The sequence below is a fragment of the Dicentrarchus labrax genome, unplaced genomic scaffold (assembly GCF_905237075.1).
Source record: "Dicentrarchus labrax unplaced genomic scaffold, dlabrax2021, whole genome shotgun sequence".
NCBI lineage: Eukaryota > Metazoa > Chordata > Actinopteri > Moronidae > Dicentrarchus > Dicentrarchus labrax.
This window is the reverse complement of record NW_026136719.1, coordinates 17,652,708-17,680,350: the sequence shown is the minus strand read 5'-3', so window position 1 is coordinate 17,680,350 and position 27,643 is coordinate 17,652,708. Positions and strand designations below refer to the sequence as shown.

The 27,643-nt window shown below is 41.1% G+C and overlaps 1 protein-coding gene across 1 annotated transcript in view; it reads left to right on the top strand.

Annotated features, from left to right (window-relative positions):
- The first annotated feature begins 9,037 nt into the window (after positions 1-9,037).
- zfhx3b (zinc finger homeobox 3b) overlaps positions 9,038-27,643 on the top strand; it is a 235,246-nt gene continuing 216,640 nt past the window's right edge. Inside the window, exon 1 of the mRNA XM_051378275.1 lies at positions 9,038-9,109. The gene's annotated coding sequence lies outside the window, so the exon portion shown is untranslated. The remainder of the gene's footprint in view (positions 9,110-27,643) is intronic.

The window sequence follows — 27,643 nt, the reverse complement described above, 5'->3', positions numbered from 1 at the left end:
ATTTTTCTAGGCTGAATAATTTATAGTGCATGATTAGAAACTCTATCCTGAGTGGAGGATCTGGTTGCTTGTATGTTTGTCTTGGATCTTTACAATAAAACATGACCCAGTCTGATTAGAAAGTTCAGTGCCACAGAGCTTATTGTGTGTGTGGGAAACGGTGAGCGAGAGAGAAAAGACAATTGGATGTAGGGTTTAGTTTTGTTCTGAAGTGGCTCTGGGTGAGCAGACATAGTAAAGAAAAACTCTATTAAGACTGAGTATTTTCATTAGACCTTCCCTGTGTCGTCTTAACACAGAAACACACACAGACAGAAAACTGGCAATGTTGGTGTGTTTAACATTTTTGTTGTCACGCTGCTCACTGAGACATCTAAACCTTAATTATAGTTACAGGAAATTGTCAGACTGTAGAGGAGCAGTTCTGTATGATTTAATGAATAACAGACAATCATACCGAATATTATTTCTACATTTGTAACCTCATGCAACAATTTATCATTGTGTAACAAATAAGAAGTGCTTGTAAGATTGTGACAATGATTTCAAAAATTCAAATAAGTACAAGCCTATCAAATTTAATTGATATGTGAGCTTCATATCCGCTCTTGGTTATACATCTTTTAAATGGGTACTGGTTACTGCTGAATATGTTTGAATCTTTTATAGTTCAGTTTTCTTTTTGTTTAGTTTATGTCATGCAGTTTATTTCAACAACTTACTAAAGTTGATCTTGCAGTAGCACACTCACCGGGGTGCCACCAGTGAAAAATAAAAAATATTGCACTGACAGGGGAGAAAAAAACTTTAAGCCATTATCTTTATTTAAAATGTGCATCTGTTCCAACAACTTGTGCTTATTTTTCTTATGATTCAGGCATGGTCTTGAGCCTCAATCTTTACCATCAACATCTGAAAGGATACTAAATTGTAACTTTAAAAGTGATGCATTCTTCCCATCCCAGCACCACATCAGTTTTACAAATTGCAGGGGGATATTCTGCACGCTCAAAATCTCAAATCTTTCAGTTTCTTATAGTTGACAGAGGCAGATATGAGGCAAGCGTCTGACAGGCGCTGTTGTCCTTCACTGGGGCCTGCGTCTCTTTGTGTTTCAGAGGGACAGTAGAGAGAGCGCATCATGAACTTCTCATCATACAGTAGCTAAGAGTGTGTGTTTGGGGTGGGGAGGGGGTGTTATGTTCATTAGCACAGTCAAAATGCCTGGAGGCATAAGCAGAGAAGGAGTGAGTGAAGGAGAGCGAGGAGGGAGGGGGGTGGCTTGTATGGAAATTGACCAGTGTGCTGTAACTGTTCATCTGGTGTAGGCCTTTGAAGTGAGCTGTTCAACACTTCAGCCGGCCTTGTTCTTGATAATTGCCTAAATGATCTCCATGGAGCGCGGGGTTGTGTTACAACTGAACTAATCCAGGGGCAACCCGCTGATTTGACAGAGAGCTCTTCGCTATATCAGTCTTCCCCCCTCGCCCAAACAACAGCCTATCTTCCATTCTGTTTCGTCTGTTTATTAGACTAACGCAGCGGGGGGTGTCATGGTGGTGATGTGGGTTCTGGAGGCACGGGGTGGTGGTGGGGGTTCTGTTTGTTGTAGGGATGATGGCCTCTGTGCTCCCCAAGCTTAGCCACACGCTTAACCCGCACTCCTTGACATCATACCCTCCACTCGCCCCCATTGATATGTAAATGAGCAGCAGCCCCGTTTGCAAATGAGGGAGGAATAATTAGTCAGGAGCACTTAGCAACAACAACAATAATACACGCGTCTGATCCAGGCTGAGCTGCTCTCTCTTTGTCATTTGAGCTGCTGCTGGCAATCAGACAACACCCCCCCCCCACCACCACCACCACCACCACCCCTCCAACCCCCCTTCTTTCCCTCCATTGCAACACCAGAGACACTGGTGGGTGGTGGGGCATCCACAACAAGTACAGTGTTTGGCCTTTTGGAGCCTCACCAGGGTTTAGGGAGCCAGTGGAGCATGGAGGCCAAGCAGCGCCCTAGGCCAAGAGCACCGAGTACAGAGCACAGCCTGGGTTGGAGACCTCTCTGGTATGCAGGGAGGTCAGAGCAGAGAATGAACCGGAGAGGAAGTAATGTGGATACCCTGAGACCTGAGCTTTACAGGTCCTGAAGGAAGAAATAGCACCGTCACACACATGTCCATGAAAAAGGCAAGGCTTAAGTGGGAAAAATGAAAGTTCAGTTCAATTTTCAGTGAAGAAAGCGTTATGTTACTGTGTGTGTGTGTGTGTGTGTGTTTGTCAGAAAGAATGAGAGCAAAAGACAACATGAGTAAGTAACACAGAGAAAGTTGATAAAAACAAAATGGCCGATGGGGAGAGAGAGAAAAAAAAGCACCCATTTCGGGAATATGACTCAGTACCTTGACTGGGAAAAATAGATTATTATGTCCAATTTACATACAGCGCCAGTGCTTCAAAGAGGCGGGTGTCATGTTAGAACTCCGGTGCCAGGCGTAATGAAGAGCCCCCCTCCCACTGTCCCAGGACAGGCCCAGTGGCAGGGTATCAGGTAGACTAAGGTCCCATATAAAAGCGGCCCCTATGAATTATAAATCATAGGCCACTGGAGCCACAGCCTGTGGGATACAGAAGGGGGTAAGAGGGACTATATTCCCGGAACAAAGGACAGCAACGGGAGGGGGTAAGGTGGAGAGGTGGAGGGTTAGTGTCGTACAGTAAAAGGTAAAGAAGGACAGAGAATTTGACAATGTGTCATTGCTGTCATTGCCTCACAAAAGTAATATCTCTCCGGTAATGATATTAAAATGTTAAACAATCAGCAGGAGTCCATGCGGCTTATTTATACCTTCTTCTAAATGTAGAAATAGTCTCCAAATGTGCACTGTACCTCATGGGGAAGCAATAGGAAGGGCTTAGATTTCTGAATATTTTCTCCACCATTTTGTGTATAGGCACACACACACGAGAACAAGCAAGAGTGCATGTGTTCTACTTTATGCTTGTGTTCATGTGAAAAGATTTCTGAACCAGCTGGAGTTTTCTGGTCCTCCCCGTTGGTCAGCGGGTTGTAGGCCTGGTTCAGTCAGAGGTGATTGAATAGAAATATTGTTTTTTTTTTTTTTTTTTTGGGGGGGCATGCTGATGAAAGGTTGATTGATATGGTGTCAGGCGCTCTGTGATGGATTAAATTGTGTGTGCAGACGTGGCCCTGGCCAGTCATGGCTGTTGCTGCCTTTTCCGCCAGCCACTGCTGCGGCAGCTTTAAGAAAATTTGATTTTCGCAGCTCAGAAACACACGGCAGCCCCTTTCTCTCCGCTGCCTGACTTCCATTTAGTTTGAGAGTGCACAAGTGATTCTTTATTGGATGAAATCTGCGCCGGATTGGATAAAGTGTTAGAGCGCTGAGCCATCTATCACTATCACCGCCCCAGCTCCAGTTTCATTTTAAAAGAAAAGAATAAAAGCAGAAAAAACAGAAAAGAAGAAGAAGAAAAACAGACAGCCATAGGATGTTGGAGATTTGAAAATTAACTGTGGCAAGAAAAAAAAAATCTATCCTCCAACCACTAAGCCTGTTTCCTCTGTTGGAGGATACCAAGCTTTTCGCTGTAGAGATGCCTCCATGACTCACTAGTCTCTCAAGCTCTCCTGACTCTCTGCTCTCATAATGTCTTCTGACCAGCTCCACACCTGTTCACACCCTGCTCCATAGGTCTTGTTCTTTTCACATAGGTGTTGCTTTTTTGCTGCTTATATGATCCTTCAGACAACCCCGACATCTTGTGATACCTGGTACAAATATGGACAAATGTTAAATTATCAGGCCGTGAGAAGAATTGACAATGTGGCAGACATTTGTTAAAACTGGACTAATGTCAGTTGAAGTTTAAGACCTCTGTGCGACTCCACAAAACATGATACTGGACTTAAAGTAGATTCTGTGACAAAAGTGTAGCATGTATTCAATTGAAGGAGCTTGGTCATTACATTTTGAGATGCTGAACTGGTCTATGGCCTGTTAACAATTCATCAGTGTCCAAGCCTTACATGCTTTCTGATTTGTTTAGTCATATTTTAGTCATATTTTTAAACAATGTTTTTGTAATTAGTATTTCTAGCATGGAAGTGTGTACAGCTTTAAAAACTAAACTCATTTCATTCACTCCATTTTGTGAATATTGCTTGCTTTCTACTTGCTTATCCAAAGCTCTTTTTTTCCCAACCAAAGAAAGTATCAGTATTTACATTCTATAAAAGAACCTGTTGACAATTTAAAGTGAGTGTTTTTCATAGGAATTCTACCTTTGCACAGCTGTGACAGAAATATATTTATTTTGGATGTGACAGACCAGTTAGATCAAATAGCAACTATTGGTCGCTTTGCAACCAAGTCAGCCTGCAGACTTATGTGCTGACTGACAGTGGGAAAACAGCAGTGTGACAAAGCCCCTTACCGCACAAACCACCTCCTCACACACCCTAACCTACATAAGTTTATTCTCTACTCATCGGGGCTGCATCTCTAGTCCATCCTTGCCCAGCCCAACACGGCTCATTCTAAACCTGTGAATTAGTCAGACTTGTTTGTTTGTGCACATCTGACCATCTCTCTTCCATCCATTTTTAAACACTATCCCTTATGTCCCCCTGTCTGTCCATTAGTGTTCTGCTGCATAAAGCAAATGGCCATGAATTTACCTCAGGGCGATGCAGACGAGAGCATCGGAAGGAAGGAAGGGAGGAAGGAAGAGAAGTAAAAGAACTGGGGGAAAAAAGGCGGCAGAAAATTGTGAAACTCCTATGTATTTCATTTCGTCTTACATAATTCATTTTGAAATGCATCTTGGATGATGTAAATCTGTTCAGAGGCACCCTCTATTCCAAGCCTTTACCCTTAAATGTCTCTGTGGTTGGAGTGTCCTGAGGCAGTTTGGACCTACCAGCCTTCCCCACCCCCAGCCTTAATAAATCATTATGGAGCAGAGCCGCACTTATCAAGCTGGTCAGAGACCTCTAATGAGCGCAGGGACCACGACTCCGTACAGCCCCAGAAATATTTTATTAAGAGCACATTTAAACACACACTGCTCATGGTGTATGACTACATCGGTGAGCCCCCTGTATCACATCTGCATTATAAATAGCAGACCCAAGACCACAGATTGTATGTGAGATCCACACATTGTTTAAGCTGCGCACTGTAATGCAGCTAACTCTGTCTTCTAGTCTGACTCGTCCACTGGCCAACGATTAGTGCCCTCTATGGAGTGCTTGGATTATTTCCTGGATCCTGATGGCTCCTATGGGGCCTCATGACCTTTGCTCTTATGCTCTAGTTATGATGGGCCTTCAGAGAAGAGGACATACCCGCAAGACAGACACGGGTCGTCTCCCTGAATAATGGCCTTCAGCTTCTTTATGTCCATTGTGTGCTTTATGTATGGAATTGAATAGGCAGAATTATGGAAATCTGCATGCTCTTTTGATGCAAACCTTGACCAAGACACAATTCAGAGTTTTGTCAAAGTATGAACAATTTTCTTTTTCAGTCCACTGGTTTAAGTTTTTTTTTTAAACTAAATATTACGACAATCAGAAAGCCCGATCCTCTCATGTGGAATTAATTGGCGATGTCAGCTTCTGTTTGATTGAAATGAATGAAAAGTCGAAATGTACAAAAGAAATGCTTTGTTTTGAACACCACTCTTTTTCTTCATGACAGCTTTGTCAAATCAAACTGTTTTGTGATTGACAAAAGAGTAGCTTGTATTTTTGTGAGTGGAAACACTACTGTAGTCCATGTGCTTCTAATCATGCAGTTTTCCTAATGAATTAATGCAGTTTGAACCAGTAAGTAGGACATTTGGAGGTAAAATGCGAAATAGAAAGAGATCATGTCACAGGTTAAGGCCAGTCTCTTTGATACAGGCAGACTATCATTAAAGAAATGCTCAGGCTCTCAGCCACGAATCCACCATTCAAAAATAGCTGACCTAGGATAATGGCAAGTACATTGTTAAAGCATCATTATTTTAATAAGTTGGAAAATTACTTAGACCACTGAACAAAGTCAGAATGAGTGAGGACTCACTGACAGTAATAATAAAAGGTAAGAAAGTCTTTCTTTTACATTCCTTTTAAGTTTCCAACATCCAAGACTGAGGAAAACTAGTAAGAAAAAAATCATTACGCTGTTGTTTCATCTGACTCTTTTCTTCCCCTGCACAGAAACACCGGCTGATTAAAGATGACTAAAAACTAAAACCGACCAAGCTAGATACTTCTTCTCTTTCCTCCTCTATTCAACTTTTATTTTTAATGGAAAATCGGCCCTGAGCTCGTTTACTCAAGAACAGAGGGATATAAATGTTTTAAAATTTAACCAAAAAAGAAAAAGAAAGGGAAGAAAATGGAATGGGAGAAGGAAAGGATAGGTAATAAGAGAAAGATTTTAATCTCAATAATTCATAAAGCAGTCCTTCAATCCCCTTTTTCTCTGTGCTGACTGGTGTTTGATGAAGATACAGGCTTTCTCTCTGCTGGGCTCCAGCAAGGTAAATGTTGTGCGGTGTAGATAGGCCTCCGATAAGGCCAATATATGAGACACTTACCAGTGGGAGTGGGAAAACGGCATTACACAGGCAGAACATAGGGAAGGAGAGCAGAGCAGGGCCGGATCAGAAACAAGGTTAGAATGACAAGAAAGACCCTAAGGGAAGCCAAGCAAGACAACAGCCCAGACTGCACACTGATTGTAGCAGCTAGGGTCACAGGGTCGGTGAAAGAGAAGGATATGGATACTTAAAGCTCTGAGAATCTATGTTTGATCATATATAAATGAATCGGAAACCCACTGGAAACCAAAATGTCACTGGCATTTTATTGCATTGAATTTTAGTAGCATAATGCATTATTTTAAATTTTATTATTTTGGTGATCAGTAGTTTCCTGTAGTATGGAGGTGTCTCTGCCTTTCTGCACAAGAAATATTGCATATTTAATGCATTTTGTGCACAAATGGTATAATTTTTTCCAGAATTCGCAGTGAAATGTATGGTGGTTTGTAAAGGTGTGGAGAAAATGGCTGAGAGTGTTGAGAGAGAGAGAGAGAGAGAGAGATCGAAAGAGAGACGAGGAGGAAGGAAGAGGGCTTTGCTGCTCTGAGGTACAGCCCTCTGATCTCCTTTTAAGTTGTGGCCCAGCATGCTCAGCAACATAGCCAGTCAAACCTGCAGCCCCCCAGGGTTCAAGCTCTGCTCAAAGGGTTCTCCTCTCTGAGGCTCCTCTGCGTAACCGCCAGGCCACGGCTCCTTTCCACCTCAGTGATCACACACACACTCCCGACCAGGACTCGCATGTTGACACTGTGTTTGAGGAAGCGTTCTGTGATAATGTCCCAGTATTGATCAGCTATCTGTGATGATAGCTGTTGGGAAAGCGACCTGAATTCAATCTGGAATGATTGTTAATACTGGATAGGTGGCTCAGCCTGCGGTCTGCTGTAGTGGGGGTGAGGGTGTTGGGGTTCAGGGTTCACCAAAGGTGAGGGGCCCTCCCTCCCATCTGTAGTCCTGGGAGTCAAGTTCAGCCAGAGGGTCTATGGGGGACTGGAGGTCTGGACGCCATGTCCATCTGGATAAATCTGCATACAGAGGCCAGCTGACTGAGACGGCCCCTCCTGGCTGGTGACAGGAGAAGATGGCTGAAGGGGGCGGTTGATTTGGGAAATGTGATTTTTCTAAGCAGTAGAGAACTGAACTGCTAGCCTTTATATTTTGTTAATGCAATGCAAATTGATTTTCAACATCACCATCACTGCTTATATCTCACTAGTTCATGTTTATTTGACTTACAGTGTGTATGTAATGGAAGGATGCGGTCAGCAATTACTTTATTTAAAAAAAAAAGACACTAAAATAAAGTGACAGTAAACCTGTAACCTGGCAACTTAAATACACACTTATCAAAATTAAAAGCATTTTTAAAAAGCACATTTGAATATAAATGTCAGTTTTAAAATTTTTGCTCCTAGGGTGGATGCTGACAATGGTTTTGTTTGCAAGTAGATGTCATGCATTTGTGTGTGTGTGTGTGTGTGTGTGTGTGTGTGTGTGTGTGTGTGTGTGTGTGTGTGTGTGTGTGTGTGTGTGTGTGTGTGTGTGTGTGTGTGTGTGTGTGCGTGCGTGTGTGTGTGCGTGCGTGTGTTTGTAAGGCATTCATGAGATTAGTGTGAACCTTGTCCTCCCTGAAGGTGCAGAGGCCAGGCACACTGCCGCTGCTCATATGCATGTCTTTTATTGTCTATTGTGCGTAATCACAGTCCTCTCGCTTCTCAGTGCCAGACTTTTGACCCTTTTTATTTTGCTGTCCATTTTCAGCTGCCCGCAACCTAACAGGCATTAGACTACTGAACAGATGTGCAGAGGGGAGTCAGTGAATGCTAATGAGGGCTTCTGAAACACCAAATCCTTTTTATAGTCTGGATGACAGAATGCGTAAAAAGTAGTACAAGGCAAGTTGAGTCCAGTTTTTTCTCAAATGAAAACTGGAAGATTTATTTTAAAAACAGCTTTAATTATAGTTAAAACCCAAAAGTCACCGTGTGAGTCATAGGCCGAGTGTGTGTGCGCTTGTGTGTGTCTCTCTGTGTCAGTGCATGCACGTGTCTGTGCGCGTCTCTAACATGCAAGCATGTGCACGTGCGTTGTGGCCATTCGTGCGTCTGTGCATGTGTGTCCCCAGGCTAGACAATGCATGCTACTCCTTGGCAGTTCCCCCCTGTCACTGCAGAGGCCTCAGTGTGTGAGTGCGAGTGTGTGATCAATCTCATGTGGACCAGTCATGGTGTCAGGGCAGCAGTGGATCTGACTCTCTCTCTCTCTCTCTCTCTCTCTCTCTCTCCCTCTCCTTGTCCTCTCTCCCCGTCTCCCATTTCTCTTCCTCTTTCTCTCTTGCTCCTCTCCATCCATCCTTTTCTTTAGACTGTGTGGACAGCAGGAGTGCCGGGTCAGGAGCGAGCCTATAGAGCGCCCATCTTTCTAGAGGATAATTAATGCATGCCAAGCTGGAGGGCTGATCCCGCCACCGGACTGCTCCAGACAGGTACCTGTGCCTTCCTTTTCTGTGGAGCTGCCCTGCTCTGTTTCACTTTGTCAACTGAGCTTTGCTGACTGACTGATTTGCTGACCAGCACTCACTCATGCTTTCACTTTTTTCACACTGTCTCTTTCCCTCCCTCCCTCTCTATCCCTCCCTCCCTCCGCCCCCCCCTCTCTCTCTCTCTCTCACTCACACACACGCATACATACGCGCACTGTACACAGCATGCACGCCCATTACTGAGTAACTTTTAATAGTGTTTGCTGGTGTGAGAATAGCTTGGTTTCCCTGTTGATCTGCATTGTGTGGGTTTGCAGGTTTACAGGTGTAGAGTTAGAGAGACACGTTTTATGCTCCGAGGTGGCAAATGTCATGTTTTTCAAGTTGAAGTGGGTTGTCTTTACTGCTCTGGGCTGTACTAGGTGCTTCTACACCTCTGATCGCCTCTGATCGACTTTCTCAAAGGTTACAGCTTTTCTCTTTTCTGTGATTTTGTGTATTTGATGTGTTTTTCCTTGCTGAGATGAAAACCAAAATATGTGGCAAACTGTGATGATTCTGAAGCAGTTAAATCTGTTTGACTGCTTTGCAGCATTGTTACTTTTTACCCTGAAGTGGTTACTGAAATGTTGCAGTTTCCTTGAAATAACAAATTCATATATGATAGAAATAGGGAGATGTTAATTTATATTTTCTTGAAGACAGCAATGGTTAATAAACTCACATTTACCAGAAATACAACAAATATTAACCCATTTTTATTCATTGCCTTTTCTAGTATTAAGGATACATGTGATTATTAACATCAAAGTGCATTAGTTAATACAGTGACAGACATGAGTTTTCAGTTCATATCATATTTACTGCTTATTTAGCAGGCATTCATCATATTCATGTAACTTCACCTGAACGAGTATAAAATTGATGTCACATGGAAGTTTTAGTTCCTACATTACCACAAAGTGACTTGTCTTTTTGTTAAGTTTACCCTGGCCCATTAGTTTGGATTGACAGCCTGGATCAACTTTCAGAGTCCTCTAGGCATGTAAGCTAGCAGCTACTTCACAGATTTGAAGGAAGAGGAAAAGGTGTTTCCTGTAAATGTCACATTCATTTTTAGATGATGAGATATTTTTCTAAAGGGTCAGCACAAGAATTCCTTGTAGGTGTTATTCTGGAGGGGTGGGGGGTTAATTTGGATAGCACATGATGGTCTTTCAGAAATCTTAACCTTTTACTGCTCGATCACCCACCTGTCAAATGTGTTTAAACTGGCACCATGCACGGTGTTGTATTGTAATATAACTTAAATACGTTAGCATTCAATATAGATGAGACTAGGTGACCCATTTAGAAGTTGTTAATTTACACATACATATCCACCAGTCCAAAAGGTTAATGGCTGACAAATTAACCCCTGCGGCATTATCTTACAAATGGCCTGCAGCATATGATAACCTATAATCAATATCACCAATTATGTGTCAGACAGGGGCTAGTGGCCGTGACCTGTCTCTCATGAAGAGACTTTCTGAGGAAACAGGATCTCCTCCACTATGCAGATGCAGGATCTTTCTCGTTCTGATGTCATTACAGACACCTGGGACCACCTATCATCCACTGACTGCATCTATGCATTCGATTCTGTTGCTTCTTTCTCTTCTCCTTCATCTTTGTATTGTCTGCTCTTTCATCCTCATTTACTTTTTATTCGTGTTCTTGTTTTTTTCTTTCTTTCTTTATGCCTTATTTCATGAGTAAATCTGGTCTGCCTTAAATTTTAAGTTAAAAAAAGAAAAGATAAAACAAGTTTAGGTGTCCCTTCAGTATAGAGTTTAGCCATTTTTAATCTCACAGACATTTCCATGTGATGGGACAATCCAGCTTTTTTTTGTTATCAACTTTTTATTTTTATTCAACATGGGTGACAATGTGACATGTGACAATCTACGGATAACAGATAACATTGTTTTATCACTCAAAATATCTGAAACATATTTTATTAATTAATTCAAATTAATTGTTTTAATCTTAGATAGAATTCTATTTTTTTGTTGCAAAGATTTGTAACATTATTGCACAAGAAAACAATTATTTCAGATATATGTCTGATCATAATATATACCCACTTCAATAAATCACTTCACTGATGAAAGTCAGAGAAACTGTTTCTTTTCTCTGAAATGACATTACTTTGGACAACTTGGCATCTCATGCGCAAATCAGTGCTGGAATCTGTTACAAAAACTGAGCTTCTGGTTGCAATTTAATCGAAATCAAGTGGTTGTCTTCATTCCTGGAAGCTGTAGCATCCTCCAGATAGTGACAGTGTCTCTTATTTTCCTGAACAGAGGCCATTTCAGAACTCGAAGTCTTAATTGCATAATTAATTTGCTATGATTAAATAAATGTATTCACATAAACAAACACATATTGTGACTTTTACCGAATGTTTTTCAAGTAATCATTAGTGCCCGAACACTGCAGGCTCTTTCACTAAATGTAACATTATAGGCTGTTAATTAAGTTGCGTCTAAATTGCAACCAGTGTGTATCTCCACTGTAATGTTATAGCTTGTACAAGTTCTTATTTAAAAGAATAAATAATAAATGTTTTTTGTTAACAGTAGTGCATGGCTAAAGCTTTTGATTGCTTGAACTAACGAAAACATTTGTATAATCAGGGGCCCTCGCACGCAGCCTCCGATATAACTTTCCAGCTTTAAAAATGAAAGGTCTCCATTGTTATGTTCAGTCGGTGCCTTAACAATTTAAATAGCAACTAAAAAAGGGACACATTTCAACGGAAGCATATATGAGCCATTCATTTATATTTATGAAATGCGAAAAGGCTGCAGCTCTTGTAAACAACGTGAGATTGAAAAGCAAATTAAACGTCCCTGCGTTAAGTTCTTAAAATTCGTACAGAGGCGTTTCATTTTTTATTTTTATTTCTGGCACTCTTGTCTAAATTTAAGGTAATAGTGAATATTGACATATCTGTTTCTAGTAGAAATCATCAAATGTCTGCATGGCATACTGAAGAACCGTCACAAATAGCAATTCAAGCCAAATTCAAATTAACTAATAACAATAATAATAAAAATAATAATAAGAAGAAGAATAAAAGCATTTAAATTCTAATATTATTTTGTACTATTTGGGACTCACAGAGAGGCATCCAGACAGCAGGGTCTGCTGATGGTCACTGGCTGCAGAGACCTTGAACTTCACCGGAGCTGGTTGGGGTTTTAGATGCGGGGGGCAGCTGAGAGCCATATGCCTCCCTGTGACTGCTGTGACACCCAGCACAGAGTGAGTGATGCTCACTGGCTCTCATGGGGAGGACAAATACCCACTGGTTCCTATTTTTTTTTTTTCCTGAGAATAATTATTTTTTATTTGTACACACTTTTTTAAAAACATAAATCTGTCGCGATTATGGATTTAATGAGTTCCTCTGATTCGTGCAATTAGTGGCCCGCATGTCTCTGGCTGCGGAGTTCCAGCAGTAATGTCACAGGGAAAAGAAACCTCCAGCAGGTGAGATTCAGAAATCAAAACGGCAATTTATTTAAAAAATGTATCCAGGAAGACTTTTATTTCTTAAATTTTCGCTTAAAAGGCCTCACATTTGCATAATATAGTCAGCCTGCAGATGGTTTCAGCTGTTGGGGCCTTCAAAATATTCAGCCTTGAGTAAGGTAGAAGTGATGTGTTTGGATCAAAAGGGGGGTTAACTTAACTTACCCCCTCCCACACACACATACTACAGCCACCCTCATCCAGACTCTTCCTCCTGTCCAGACCTGCTTCACATTTAGGCCTACCTTTGCCCTTCATGGATAGGATGGCACAGAGAGGAGGGGGCTAATGGCTTACTGTAACCAATATAAATAGAAACATGCAGGCAATTAATTATTTCTTTTGCTCTTTTCTAAATGTCGTGGTGGTGGCTCGCCTGCTTTCATCGTTTTTTTTTCTCCAAAGACGGACTATTTTGTTTCACAAATGTTAATTGATTAATGATCAAACATTCTCGCGAGTAGATACATTTACATCCTGCATTGATGTTTCAGGGTTGCTATTTTTGTTGCACATCAATTTTGGCTATGTAAGACTACAGGCCCTATCCTCTGCACGATATGTCAGTTCTTGCAGTAACTATGATGTCATGTTTGAAATCCCTTTGGTCTTTGAATGACTGGAGATAACTCTTAATAATGAGGACTAAATAAACATTATTATTTCTTTCTTCTGAGGAAGGAGAGGGAGTTGAGACTAGGGTGAGGGATAAATAAATGATGTTTTAGAGTTTAAACTTGAAAACAAACTCAGGTAGATAAAACGTCTGATTGTGGCAGGTCCCGATGTGATTTGTTTGCCAGTTCAGCGTCAAAAAAATCTACCAGGTGATAGTCAAATAAGCCCAGATTGCTTTAAATTTATTATCCAGATTTGCTATTAGGCTACCCTTTAGACTAAAAATGATAGACATTTTTTTTTATTATTATTTTGAGGGTGACAGGATGGTTTGGCAAAGCCCTGCATAGCACAGCAGCAGTGGGCTTATTACCTTACATTACACTGAACTCCGCCTGATTCTGTCTTTGAAAATATTAAGGTGCCTATGGTGGTGGTGGTGGTGGTGGGGTAGTTATATGAGTTCCACGTGAAATAAAACGCTGTGTTACCGTTTGTTTGTGCAGTAATCTATATGAGTATAATTTATTAAGATTAATTTTTTTTTGTAAAATAATGATGAAAACTAACTAAGATTTGAGCTCTGCAAATGGAAATGTAGGCCTACCGTGTTGCTCACAAGCCTAATTGTTGTATTCATGCAAACAAGTGTCCTATTAGAATATAATGAATATTAAATAGCCGGAATAAACTTGTCAGTTTCAATTGGATCACTCGCCAAATTCCTCAACAGTTGGCCCGCGAGGCAATTAATACAAGCTATTACCCTGCGATAAAGCCTAATTAGCCCCGATTAGTTCAAAACGGGAGGGGTGGGTGTGGGGGGGTGGTTGGCTGGCGCTAATTGAAAAAATCCTTCAGAAAAGGAGGCTGCGCATTGTAGACACGGGGTCCTCGTAAGCAGCTCTCAGTGGTAAATACCATTCACATTCAAATGAGAGTGACAAACTTTGGCACAGAAACAAGCGCACGCCCGCCTCCCGGCCTCCCAGCCTGCCTTTAAAAAAAAAAAAAAAAAAAAAGCGCTCCGCCTTTTGTTAACCTGACACGTGTTTAGAGGAGCGTTATTTGGTTAATTCTGGAGGAGGATGGCACCGTGCCCGACAAAGCATGGAAAAGAAACCCAACCCCAAACACACATAAAAAACCGGCTGTAATTAAAATGAGACCCTATTATCTTTGGGTTTTTTTTTTTTTTTTTTTTGCTTTTGTCTTTTCTCTGACATTAAAATATAATATAACGCCCACAAACACGCACCCACGTTGGCAAAGCGCGCACACGTGCCAACAAAAGCCCACTACAAGAATTATCTCACTGAAATAAAGGGGGGGGGAGTAGTTGTGTGTTGAGAATGGACTTTAAATGCATTTAAGCTACAGTATAGAGAGCAGAGCCTTGCACCTGTCTCCCTCTCGCTGGAGATTTGCACCCCTCCTGCTGCCGGCATTGAAGAGTCGCTCTCTGTATGTGTGTGTGTGTGTGTGTGTGTATGTGTGTGTGTGTGTGTGTCTGACTGGCCATGCATGTCATATTTTCAACCGAGACACACACGCAAACGACGCCTTTCCTGCGGCATTTGTCTCTTTCTTGTGCATTTCAGTGAATATGTGACCTAAATAACCACTTTATTGTCTGTTCCTCCTTTTAGACTTCTCATAAGAATAATCCGTAATTTTGCACGTTTTGTTGCATCTCCCCCCTCCATCTCCACGATGTAGTCTTCTTTGATGAGTGTAATATTAACATGAGAAGGAGATGTCAATGAAAAGCTCTCTACCTGACTGAGCAGATGGCTCTGTGATGCTTGGTCTAATGTAATATTAATGCATGCAGGGCTTGTTTCTTATCAGGAAAGATCTCTCCAAAATTGTCCTCCACAGGGACCCACTTAGAGTGAAGCACACATAATAGAAATGATCACTCTTTTTTAGCCTGCATCTGAAAGATATCACTCCACTTTATACAGGAAGTGACAAGAATTTGGGAAGCCTAGTTCATTTCAGGCCTAGCATATATTTTTTGGCTAATGTAAGCATATTTTATAGTTGAATTTACAAGCTAATTTCATCTTCTGTTGAACAACAATTTACATTGAAAAAAATAATTTAATTAAAATTTAAAAAATGTTAAAATAGGAGTTTGAACTGAACATGCTTCCAGGTGAAATTTAACTAATGAAAAGGAGGAAAATCATAATTCATCCACAAGTAATGCCAAAGGAATCATTAATTGAAATTATTTTAACTTTTAATTTAGACCAATCCTAAATCACAAAATTTTGCACACAATCGGTTTTGGCTTTCACATTTGTTGCTGTGATTAATTCTGAATTAAATGGCTGTTTTTTGTTCATTATAGATCATTTTACATTGCCCTATATTCATATATATTTTATGTATAATATTGTCAGGACATCTAAATATTACAAGAAAAAACAATTTGCATATGACCTGGACATTCTGAATATAAAATTTTGACTTCTAATCATCCTCCATTCAGTGCAGTTAAGATGTATTTAAATGAATAATGTTGTCAGTTGGAGGTATTGATTGTGGGATTGCGAAGGTGTAAGTAAAATGGAGTGCTGATGCGTCTGCTCTGGGGTGTGCCCTGTGAACAGAGAGGACCCGGGGATAATGATGCGTAATGCTGCCAGAGACGGGGCCTCCTGCCGAATAAATCCCAAATTATACCCCAAACCAAGTGAACATTCTCCTGGGGGCCACAAGGTCAAGTCCACGACCCCTGACCCTAGAGAGTCTGGGTCTGGAGAGGAGGTGAGGCTGGAGACTGAACATGGCTGCTGCTGCTGATTATGGCGAAGGAAGTGCCTGAGACCTGGTTGTTGTCTGTCTCTGCAGCCTGCTGTCCTCAGTCCTGCTCCTCCTGGCTTGATTTTAGCCAACACTCCATTTATTATTTAGCAGACTTATTAAAAGTTATTTCAGAGCCATCAGGTCCTGCCAGATGACCTGAGAAAGGGGGCCTCCTGAGTGGCCAGACAGACTGGAAAATCCAAATGGACACAGTGGAACTGCTAAAACACACAGCCTCAAAACAAACAGAAAACACTGTCTGCATTATTAAGAGGTGCATTCACTATAGGAGAAATAAGAGGTCTTCAATATTTCACAAGCACAGCCTCAAATATAGATAAATGTTTAATTAAAGCTGTACTGACTTTTGCAATAAATGTAAGAGAAAAGCAAATAAAAGCACAAAACAGTAAATAACATTTTAGTGAGGTACTAAAATAAATAAGAAAAACACTGACAAATAAGCATCTCACAGCATGTTGTATAAGCAAAATCATGTAAACAAGCACTATGTAAAAACGTTACAATATTTTACCTTAAAAAAGCAGAAATCAGGCATTATTGCAGAAATGTGAACAATTGTAATGCACAAAAATGTAGTTATACGCTGTGCAATATTTAAAATTTTAATATTTATTTAGTCAAATCTATTTGTGTCAAAACATGTGAAAATATCTTTTATAATCTGTGAGTGTTTAAATACTACAACAATAAACCAGAAAATCTAAGAGAAGGGGATTTTATTTTTAATCCATTTTGAACGTCATTTTAATTTCATAACCAATAAAAGCAGCACTCAATTCAAAAGTATTGGCTTATCCTTAGGAGACTGACTTAACCTATGTCTTGACATAGCTTTTGCCCTGGTCTGTGCAGAGTTTTGAATATTCATATCTTTGTTGAAGAAGCGTGACATAACCTTTTCCCCCTTAATGTGATGTGTGCACATGCACTTCCCAGCTGTGTCCAGAGAGGGCGGGTCTATCATGGGGCGTTGGGGGTGGTGGGGGGTTGAACGGCGTATAGAGCAGGAGCTGGCCGAGGCGGAAAGGTCAGGGGAGGCAGGAGACAGGCGGGCTGGCCGACTGCTAAAGCTTTGAACCTAACAGATGGTGAAGGTTAGGTGACGTCCCCTCGCCTGGCCTTTCCCCAGTAATTGAGGATAATTTGAGCACCAAAGAGAGCAGGCCTGTCCACTGTCAGGCCCAGAGAGGAGAGACGAGGTTAATATGAAAATGATTTTGCATTACGACTGGCTTTGTGTGGCTGGCCGCAATCCTAATCCTGGCCTGAGGCAGCAGGAATGAAGAAGTGTCACCCTGGGTCCAGACGCCACGCCACGCACATGAATACATCTCCAACCCATGGCCCTGTGCCCCCCATTAACCAGCACTCTGCCAGGACCGATTACACACTCCCACTCAGGAGCCAGGCAGGCTTTGGGGGCATTTTAGGGAGACTTGGGAGTGAACTGACATCACCCCTTATCCCATAAGAACAAAAGAGGTGCAGAAAGGCCATGTGATATCAATGGGGATTTCTCACCTCTCCCTACAGCTACTGTAGCTGAACACATCACTCGCTCTTTGTAACTAAACTGGGATCTGCATTGCTTTTTGGAAGTTGTTAAAAATCGTCCAAATACATTTTAGCGGTAGAAAAAAAATTGTGCAAACGATGTGAAATTTTACAGCCAGTTAGATCATTTATTTTTTTCTCACTGTGGTGCTTTTTTTTTTTGTGAGAAACACTAGATTTGCAACATGACTAGATTGACTGGACTTCCCCACAGCACAAGCCTGTCAAGTTGCAACTGTGGGACCAATTCTGTCCAGAAAGTTGCCTCTTTGGTGTGATGAAGTCATTTACAACTATTGATCTAATAGTCAAACTGGGCATGTTAACCTGAAGAGCCTTGGAGGGAGTTTCTGGGAAAATGGAGGTGCCCCAGGGACCTTCTCATAAGTTCAAGCTAGACACAATAGACAGAGATGTAATTTAAAATGTTAGCTGTGGCCTGGGCCCTCTTGCTGTAGTCCTGCCATAGCTTCCTGGCTCTATTCTGATAGTAAAAGTTTCAGAACAAAAACCATGGCAGTTTTTGTTGGTCTGAAATACTGTATATGATTAATTTATACTAACTTTCACTCTAAAGTGAGGCTATAAATATCCTTTAAATTAAAACGATGAAAGGCAAAGGTAAATGTCACAGGTAGATGAATTAAGATTAGCATTTTTAAGAGAACTTCTTTAAAATATGAACATTTGTCTTACGATACACAACAAGAAAATACCGGGCAATTTAGGTGACCCACTCTCTTGAACAACCTCCCTGAAGAGATCAGACTGGTGAGCTCTTTTAAAACACTCACACGCTTTCACAGGGATTAAAGTCTGAATTCAATTTTATCTGTGGAACCACTTCTTAAAACCTTTAAATGAGTTCCCTTAACTCTTATTTTAATTGATTATTTTGATTATTTTATATTGTTTTATTTGACTTATTTTACCCTCCTATATGTACCTCTGCTCAGTGCTGTGTGATTTTAGTTTTTTAAGCATTGGTTTTCTTTTATTTTGTCTTGTAAAGCAATTTGTAACTTTGTTTTGAAAAGTGCTATATAAATAAAGTAATTATTAATATTATTATTATTATTATTATTAAGTTATGGCTTGTATTAATTTACTCTTGAAATTTTACTCTTAAATATTCTGTTCACACAATGCTCTAGCTCTGTATGAATGTGTGTGTGTGTGAAGTGGCTGCTGTGCTGTGCTGTGCTGTGCTGTGCTGTGCTGTGCTGTGCTGTGCTGTCGAGCTGGGTGGCCCGTGGGCTCCCCCAGGTGTAGTCCAGATGAAGGGGTCTTTACTGGGGCGTCCCTGCTGCTGTGCCCTCTGCTTGTCCGTCTTGTTCCCCAGGAGCAGCAAGCTTTAAACTAGCTCCACAGCCTGTGACCTCCTCCTCCAGCATGGCCTGTCTGAGCGGGAGAGGAACCCTCCCAGCCCTGGAGGATACTCCCTGGCTAACTACAGTCCCTATCCTTCTCCACCTCTTTCATGGCCCTCCCCTGCTCATGGGAACCCCTGTTGAAGTTTTAGTAAACTGAAGCATTTGAAATTAATAGGGATTTATTGGCTGAGCTCACAGCACTAATTTTATTAAAATAGAATAATTGTCAAAGATGAATGAGTTTTGGTTCAGCAGGGCAAGCAGAGGTTTGCTCATTCTCTCCTCTCTCCCTCTCTTCCCCCTCCTCTTGCCACCCCACGCCCCTCTTCAACCACCTGTGCTGTATAAGGAGTGGTCAGTCGTCTGGTCAGTTGTTCCCTCTGAGGAAGAAAGGTGAATGAAAATTATAGACTTCTTCCCTAAAGAGAGATACCACTGTTTTATGCAGCTTATAGGCCATTTTTTATGTTACTGTGGAACACACACTCACATGCACACGCTCACACACACACACACACACACACACACACACACACACACACACACACACACACACACACACACACACATACATACACATACAAGTGGTATGATTTAATTTTTTTTCTGTGATATTTTGTGATGCAACTCAAGTTTCAGTAAATCACAAGACAGAACATTTTTCAGGCAGTTCAAATTTTATTTATTTGTTCTTTCACCAGGGGTGTATTTCTTCAACTTTTTTGCTGTAGTCGGAGATGTTATCTTGCATGTGTTTTCTATTTTACATGTGCAAGTTGGAGACCTGGGAAGAACCAGTGGCGCAACAGGGCTTTCTGTATTATTGTCTTCTGATTATTTCACTTTTTTTTTTTTTTTTTTGCTCCAATTGGAAAAATAACATTCATCGTTCCTTTGACCTACAAGATCATGGTAGAAAGTATGTCTTTGAAAAGTAAAACAAAAAATCCACTTTTAAATAAGATCAATTGTAAACAAACCCAGGGCAACCCTTTGAAAGGCCCCGCCAAGAGATTTACCTTGCCCTGTGGCAAATAATATTTCTTGAACTGGGTTTAAATTTCAAGTGTCTGGGGTTTATAAAAACCTGGAACAAAAGAAAGCCAGTCTCTGAGCAGCAAATATTATCTGCTGGTTGGGCAAGATGTCAAGATTGCCTTTTTGTTGTCTCAAATACGGGGCCATATCTAGTGTCTGGTAAATCCCAGAATAAACCTCAGAATATATCCCTATTTACTTGAATTTTGTAGGATCACTATAAAACCACATCTGCATGCACCATTTGAGATAGATCCTATCTGTATGTTGAATTTTCTCAAAGCTATATCCTTTCAAGATTTCTTAAAATTTTGCTTTTAACAATGTAAAGCCCCTGTCTGGCTTCCCTTGCTTCTTATTTTGCTCAAATATTTATTAATTTCTTGGCAATATTGGCATCATTTTATATTTGCTTTACATGATTAGTTAAAATATGAATACCTTTATGGACTACATGTTTGCAGGCCCAGAATTATATTGTATATCATTAGAACAAGTTGGCACTTTATTTACCACTTCCTGCACTATAATTTGATAATGAATTATAGGAAAAAAAGAGATTGTGCTGGCTTGCTCCGTAATAGCTATCTTTCAGGATGATAAACATAGCAATAACTATTTACTTTTTCTTGGTAATAACAGTACTAGGAAACAAAGTGATGACCTGTTCCCTTGATCAGTCTTATATTGAGCCATGATGAAAGCATATGGGAATTTGTTATAGGGGCCTGGTGTGACATCCATTACTCCTTAATATCCTGCAATCTTTCCACTCTCCTCTACTCCTTTGCCCCCAAAATCCCAAACACCATGAATATAACACCGCACCTCAGCACGCACATTCCCACCTCTTCATTCTGCCTGCTGCGACACATTTCGTCTTTTGTTTGTTTATGTTATTTAAAAAAAGAACACATCAGACAAGAATGGCTAAGTAATGATTAACGAAAGCTGCTGCTGCACCTCTGAGTCACTTTTCTTTTAATTGGATGCAGCTTTTAAGTGAACTTCAGTGGCTGGATAGAGGGAGGAACAGCACTGTCTGTAATTTGGTTTTGCTTTGTAGTGAGCCCTTGTCAGAGCCAAATAAACCTGGCGCAGCTCACCGACCGGGCAACCTTTCCCTGCTAACCATTGCACCCCAGCAAGAGAGCCCTCTCTGTCATCTGATGTTCCACTCTACTTAAAACAGAGAAGGGGGTGGAGTGTGGGGTGTAGGGAAAAAAGAGAGAAAAGCCACGGCCCCGCTATCATCATTTTATTTTGATTTTTTTTCCATCCCATTCTTTAATCCCTCTGATGAAGTCTGGACAGGCAGAGGCATGCTCTCGCAGACAGCAATTTCACTGCACCATATGTGCCTCACACATCGGATGGCAGGGAGGAGAGGGGTCTGTCGGGAGCGCAGCCAGGAGAAAGGAGAGGGGAAGAAAATACACAACATGAAATCCAGAATGGGCTGCAGTCGGGGAACACTGATACCCTGTGATGTTTTGTCTGCAGCATCCGCTTACTCTCCTTTAGCAAGGTGCTCATCACGCGTTTACTGTTACAAAAAAAAAAGCTCTGAATGAAACATGTCACAAATGACACTCGACCTGTTCTGAAATATCAACACTTATGCAGGTAAACAAATGAGCCAGGTACTCACACAAAAGGAGCCAGGTACACACACAAAATGGTGGTAAGCTGTGCGCTGCTTGGCCCCTCCCTGCGCTGAGGATGTGGTGCCGACACCCTGATCATGTGATTAGAGAGGATGGAAAATAGCTGCGTGTCTACTGTGGTTGCCTTCAGACTTCCCTGGTTTATCCGTCCGCCTAGAGGAGATGCCTTTAATTTACTGTGGACAAGAATCGGTGCAAGACAGAAGGACAAATAGAGGGACAACTAATATTTATTCAGACATTGCCACCATAGTTTTGCAAACATGCTGATTAGACATACATTACATATTTGATTTGATTTATTTGATTTTGGGACCCAAAAACAGACAAGTATAAGACAAGTATACTAATGTATGTTATGTCTTTTAGCACTATAAAGAAAACACGATCATTAGAAATTGCATAGTAATAGTCTTTGAGTGTAAACTAGGCAAATATATTTGGATGTACAGACATTAAGAACCACATCTTACAGAGAGAGAGAGAGATGCGTGTCACTGTAAGGGGACAGAAAGGGGAAAGGGAATGGGTGGAGGCTAAAATAATTAAATTTGGGTCAATAGACCTTGCCCAGTTACATGCAAGGGGAGATCCATAACCCTGCTTGTTCCTTGATCTGCTTGCATTTTCAGCACACTCTGTGCTGACCAAGCAGGTTGCTCCTTAAATCTCACACTTGCTTCCTATATACATAATATATCCATCTCATATCCTCTAGACCTGTTTACTCCCCCGGTGAAATATGTGTAGACCTCAGGAGGGACGCGCTGCATTCGTTCTTCTCCCAGAGAGGGAGAGAGAGAAAGGGAGAGGTTGTTAGTGAGGTTGGGTGGTGGGGGGCGGGGGGGCAGAAGGTTACACTTAAGCTCTGATTGGGTAGTATGTAATTAAGGCTGCATTTGTCAGCTTTCAAATTTAGGTGAGAATTGAAGGGGAATTAGAGTGACTGTGTCTATTACTAAGCTCACCTGAGAGCTCAGGAGCATGTATCAGTTCTCTGAAGCTCAGTCCTGTCTTATAGATTACTCCACAATGGGCTGACCGGGCTCGCTGACATTGAGGTGCTGTTAAAATGGGCTGGCATCGTTGGAGTGAATTCAGCGTTTCTGCAGGAGGAAAACAAACTGCAATTAATTTGCTTGTTTTTAAAGATTTTACTTATTTATGAAGATGCTTTGATTAAAAGACTTTTGCTCACTTACAGAAACAAAAAATAGAGCACAGAGGTTCCCAACTGTTCCCAAGCAAGCCACCACTGTGAAACATTCTTCACAGTAACGCATCAGTATCATTGCATCCATGCCGTTTTGGACAGTGGCTCCAGCGAATCGTTTTAAATGTATTTTAAATGGCAATAATAAGGCCTGCTGAGTGATTGATGCTGTCAGCGTACAGCGTATACCTATGCAACCCTGGGCCCAGCAGGTGTAGATCAGCAGCACATTAGACAGATGGGGGGAAATGTGGCACGCATGTGGCGATGTCTGGGAGAAGAGACATACATCAGCTGTCCCTCAGCAGCAGCAATGCAGCGCCTAGTGTAGCTCCTGGACGTATGGTAAGAGCTCTGCCCAGGAGGATCTGTATAATGCTCTTCATTTGCTGCAGGGAAAACGGAGACATCCCAGGGTATTGATCCAACTATTGACATCATTTGACGGTTCCTTTCAAGCATACTGTTAGGCTGCCAAGGAAAGTTAGAGAATGTGTATAGGGGTGAGCTCTCTGTCATTAGGGTGGTGTGTGTGTAATGTAGTACATGCATATTCAAACATGACTGTTTAACCAGAAAGATTACAACACCCTGACCCTGAGCAGCATGTCCTCAGCCTCTTTTAACCTCTCAGAAACAGGAAACCCTGCTGCTCTATTAGGCTTATCATTTCATTCATTTTTTCCCCCATCATTGTGGGCCATCATCCTCTTTATATTAAATTATCAGCAGAAGTGATTTGAAAAAATCTTTTTAGTAGTTTTTTAAATACTTCATTCTAACTTTGTTGTAATTATAATGAAATTCAGTAGTGGGGTAGGACAATGTATTTGGACTGTTGAAAATATGAATACTTAATTTAGCAATTTGGCAGTTTGCCTTTCACTGTGAGCGACTGTTTCTGTGTCCAGTCAGCATCTGGGCTGTGAAGGCTGCCCTTGACTTTGAGCCGTTCCCAGGCTCTTGAGGGCTCCGAGGGGCTCTGAGGGGACAGCTTTGTGTGACGCACGGAGAGCAGATGTTCTTCTTCATTTGTTGTGGCCGGTTTTGGGATGCCGTCTCTGTCCAGACCTGACCCCTGACCCTTTAGGTTGATTAGCATGCTCCTGCAGCGGGGGTCAAAAAACAAATGTCACGTGCTCAGTGTAGCTTTTGAGTCTAGACAGAGAAAAATCTGTTCTGTGATTAATTGTTTTTATATATTTATTTCATATGGTCAGTTCAGTGTATCAATCAGGATCAGGTGTTTTATGTGAGTTTGATCTGAAAATACAGCTGTTTAGTTTAGCGTAATTTTGATTTTGATAAATTAATAAAATTAACTTCCAAATAAATGCTTTTTTCAGAAATGATATATTGTGTTTCCTGTTTAATTGTGGGGTTTTCCCCTTTCTAAAACTTTAATAAGGTGATAATTTCAAAGTCAAAAAGCTTTTAATTGCTTTTGTCACTTTCACTAATTTCTTCCTTCTTTCTTTGTTTTTCATATACAGTGCTTGAAGAATCATGGCATAAGGCTCAATGTAACATTGTGTACAATAGTTGATCACCGTGTTATACTAATCAAAGTTTGAAAACTCACACCGAGCACTTTTAGGCCTAGCTCAGCTTCAGGTTTCAGCGGTTCAGCCTTTATCGTGAGAGTGTGTTTGTGTGTACTGCTCTTACTGTATGCATGGTTTGTGAGAACTCATACATGCCATGATGGAGTATAAGCAATGGGTCCCGGCTGAACTGGGAATATATTACACTGTACACTGGTCTTAAATAGTCAGGTCATAAATTTGCTGTGGCACCTCTATCTCTCAAATGGGGGTCCTCTCGTCTGCTTTTCCTCCCTCTCACCATGTATCGCACAGCAGTGAGATGTTGTGAAGCTGCTCCCCACTGACCACCTTCAGGCCCCGGGGCTTTCTGTGGGGAATGAGCTACTTGCTGACCACTTCAATAAAATTCAATCATAGGTATCATTTGCAATTCTTGTAACTATGTTCAGACTTTATAATGTGACAGGCTCTGTCAAAATCTAGATTATTGGAATAGAAGTTAAACCAAAAATTTTCCTCCAATGGATCATTTGTGAGGGGGTCTAATACTGTTACTGAGAGGTGTGCTGAAAGGATGGAAAGACTTTCAGAATATTGATTCCATGTTAAATCAGGAAAGTTAACTTTCCTTGAGTTTATCAAACTAAATACAGTATAAAAAATATATAGGAAACCGACTTTTTCAGTGTGGCTGACAGGATGATGTGGATATTACTTACTGTGGAGTTTGATGCTTACAAATGAACAGAGATTGTCAAAATAATCTCTTTGTGTTTTTTTTGTGTTCCGTTACATTTTTAGGTCTCTGTTATTCCACATGAAAAAAAAGCAATTTGGCCATAATACAAAATATAAGGTTTTAATTAGGAAGAATGCTCAAAATACATAAGCATATGCCTCTTGTCAAATTATCATTGATGCACTGAAACATTATAAATCATACTCATTAAGTAATTTCACCGGAATTTAAAGGGGTCTTGACATGTTTATCAGCCTAATATTAACCTTTGCTGTGCTGCGAAAGAAATATCTTCCATTGCTCTATATTATTGTGACCAATTCAATTTAATGACCTCTATTTTACATCCTAACCAGAGCCTTATATGAGTCAGTCCTGCTCGCTTGAAGGACTAAACGCTGACTGATTCACTGTTGGACTTTGTTAAAGTTTTGATTCTGTAAAAATGACAAAAATATGATTGGCCTGCAGCTTTGTTTAGCTGAGCTGTGGCAGCTGTGTATTGTCCCTCCCCTCTGAGACATGTTCTACGGGCTCCGGTTGATTTGACCTCAGCCACATTGTTCACTCTTTCAAGGTAATAGGAAGCATCTTATTGTGTTGTCTGAGGTACGGTGATTACTGCTTTCCGTACGAAAGTTTCTCCAGGATCAAAGACTCTCTCATGCATTAATAAAGGGTGTTTTGTGAGAGTCTTATTAGCTGTAATGTGCCTGTCTGGTAATTCATGTCTGATGGCAGCAAGCGTCAGTTGTAGGCAGAAGAATGAAAGAGCGCAGACAGTGTTGTATTTCAATATTGCTGTCTTTCATGGGTACCAGGGCTAAATTTATATTGATCTGAATTTGATAATGATTCTATTAGCTCTATTAAATTTGTATATATTCAAGGGCTCAGTTACACACAGAAACAGAAAAAGAGCCAAAGAAAACAAATTAGTGTGTAAGGGTGGATTGTGTTGCATGTAATATAAGAGGGGACCATTGGTGGAGATCATCAGGAACTGTCAGTGAAGTTAGAAAGGAGAGAGCAGAGAGAGGCCTTGTTTGTGCATGTGTGAGTGTGTAAATATCTGTATCGAAATTGCTTGTGGATTATTGTAGTTAATGTAGATTTAATCAAATATTGATATTGTGTGTGTGTGTGTGTGTGTGTGTGTGTGTGTGTGTGTGTGTGTGTGTGTGTGTGTGTGTGTGTGTGTGTGTGTGTGTGTGTGTTTGTGTGTATGCACTGGGCGCTGCTTTTGAAATGTCAAACTATATTTTACAACTAAATTAACTTCTCTTCTTCTTTCTCTTTATTTTAAGTTTCAAAGGTTAACACGCTCACCTGCACATTGACACTGTTTCTCCTCAAACATCAGGGCTGGTCAGTTTACAGAGGCCACTAGGTTACTTGTTATTAACACACTGACCAATTATTGGCACCTCATGACACTGGTCTGCCGGCCTGCCAATACCTGTCTCCTACTATCATGGCCAGACAGAGGTCATTATCAGAGATCTGGGCCACGATGGGGACCTCAGGGACTGTGCTATTCACTGGCTCAACAGGCCTATGGTTGAGACAGGTCAAGTCAATGTAAACCTCTGCCCTCCCACCCCAACCTCTCTCCATCTTCCCCCTCTGCCTCTCTGCTTCTGTCTCATCCTCTTGTTTTTCTCTTACGCGTGCTGTCGCTTCTATGAAAGAGTTTACTGGCACACCTCGATATTTTTTCCGTTTCTGGGGATGTTTTCTATCAGTAGATTTACAGCCATGTAGGTTATCAGCACTGAGCGCCTCCGAGCTTTGCCTGTGGCCCCTGCAGTTACAGTTGATATGGCGGAATCACAACTCAGCCTCAGTGTTTTCATTTCAGTTGGCAGCATGAGGCTGATAAATCTTTGGGAAAACACTCATTTAGACAGTATGCATATGGATACGTCCCTCGAAAGTAATGGGTATTGTATACTTAGGGGAATTAACATAAGACATTTTACACAGTCTAAGAAAAATATAATTCATGCATAATTGATTGGCGGCATGATTGCCCGAGTTTACTGTCATTTTTCTGTGGTGAGACAAAGTCTTTCCTGGGGCTGTTTAGCCTAATGGACTTTGGGGATATTTAATTTAGGGCTGTCCAGAAGCAGAAATGGAGCTCCAGAACTCTCACTCTCTTTTATATAACATGTATGGCTCCCACCACTTAAATGACTCTCATTTAGCATGCAAACCCATGGTCAGAGCCAGTCTAATTGCCTGTCATTTTGATAAACTCTATCAACTTATTTAAATTTGTTGTGCCTCACATTCCAGTTTGAGGTGCAGGTGAGGAGAGTGATACTATTGGCACCCTTTCATATTGTATTTGATGTGG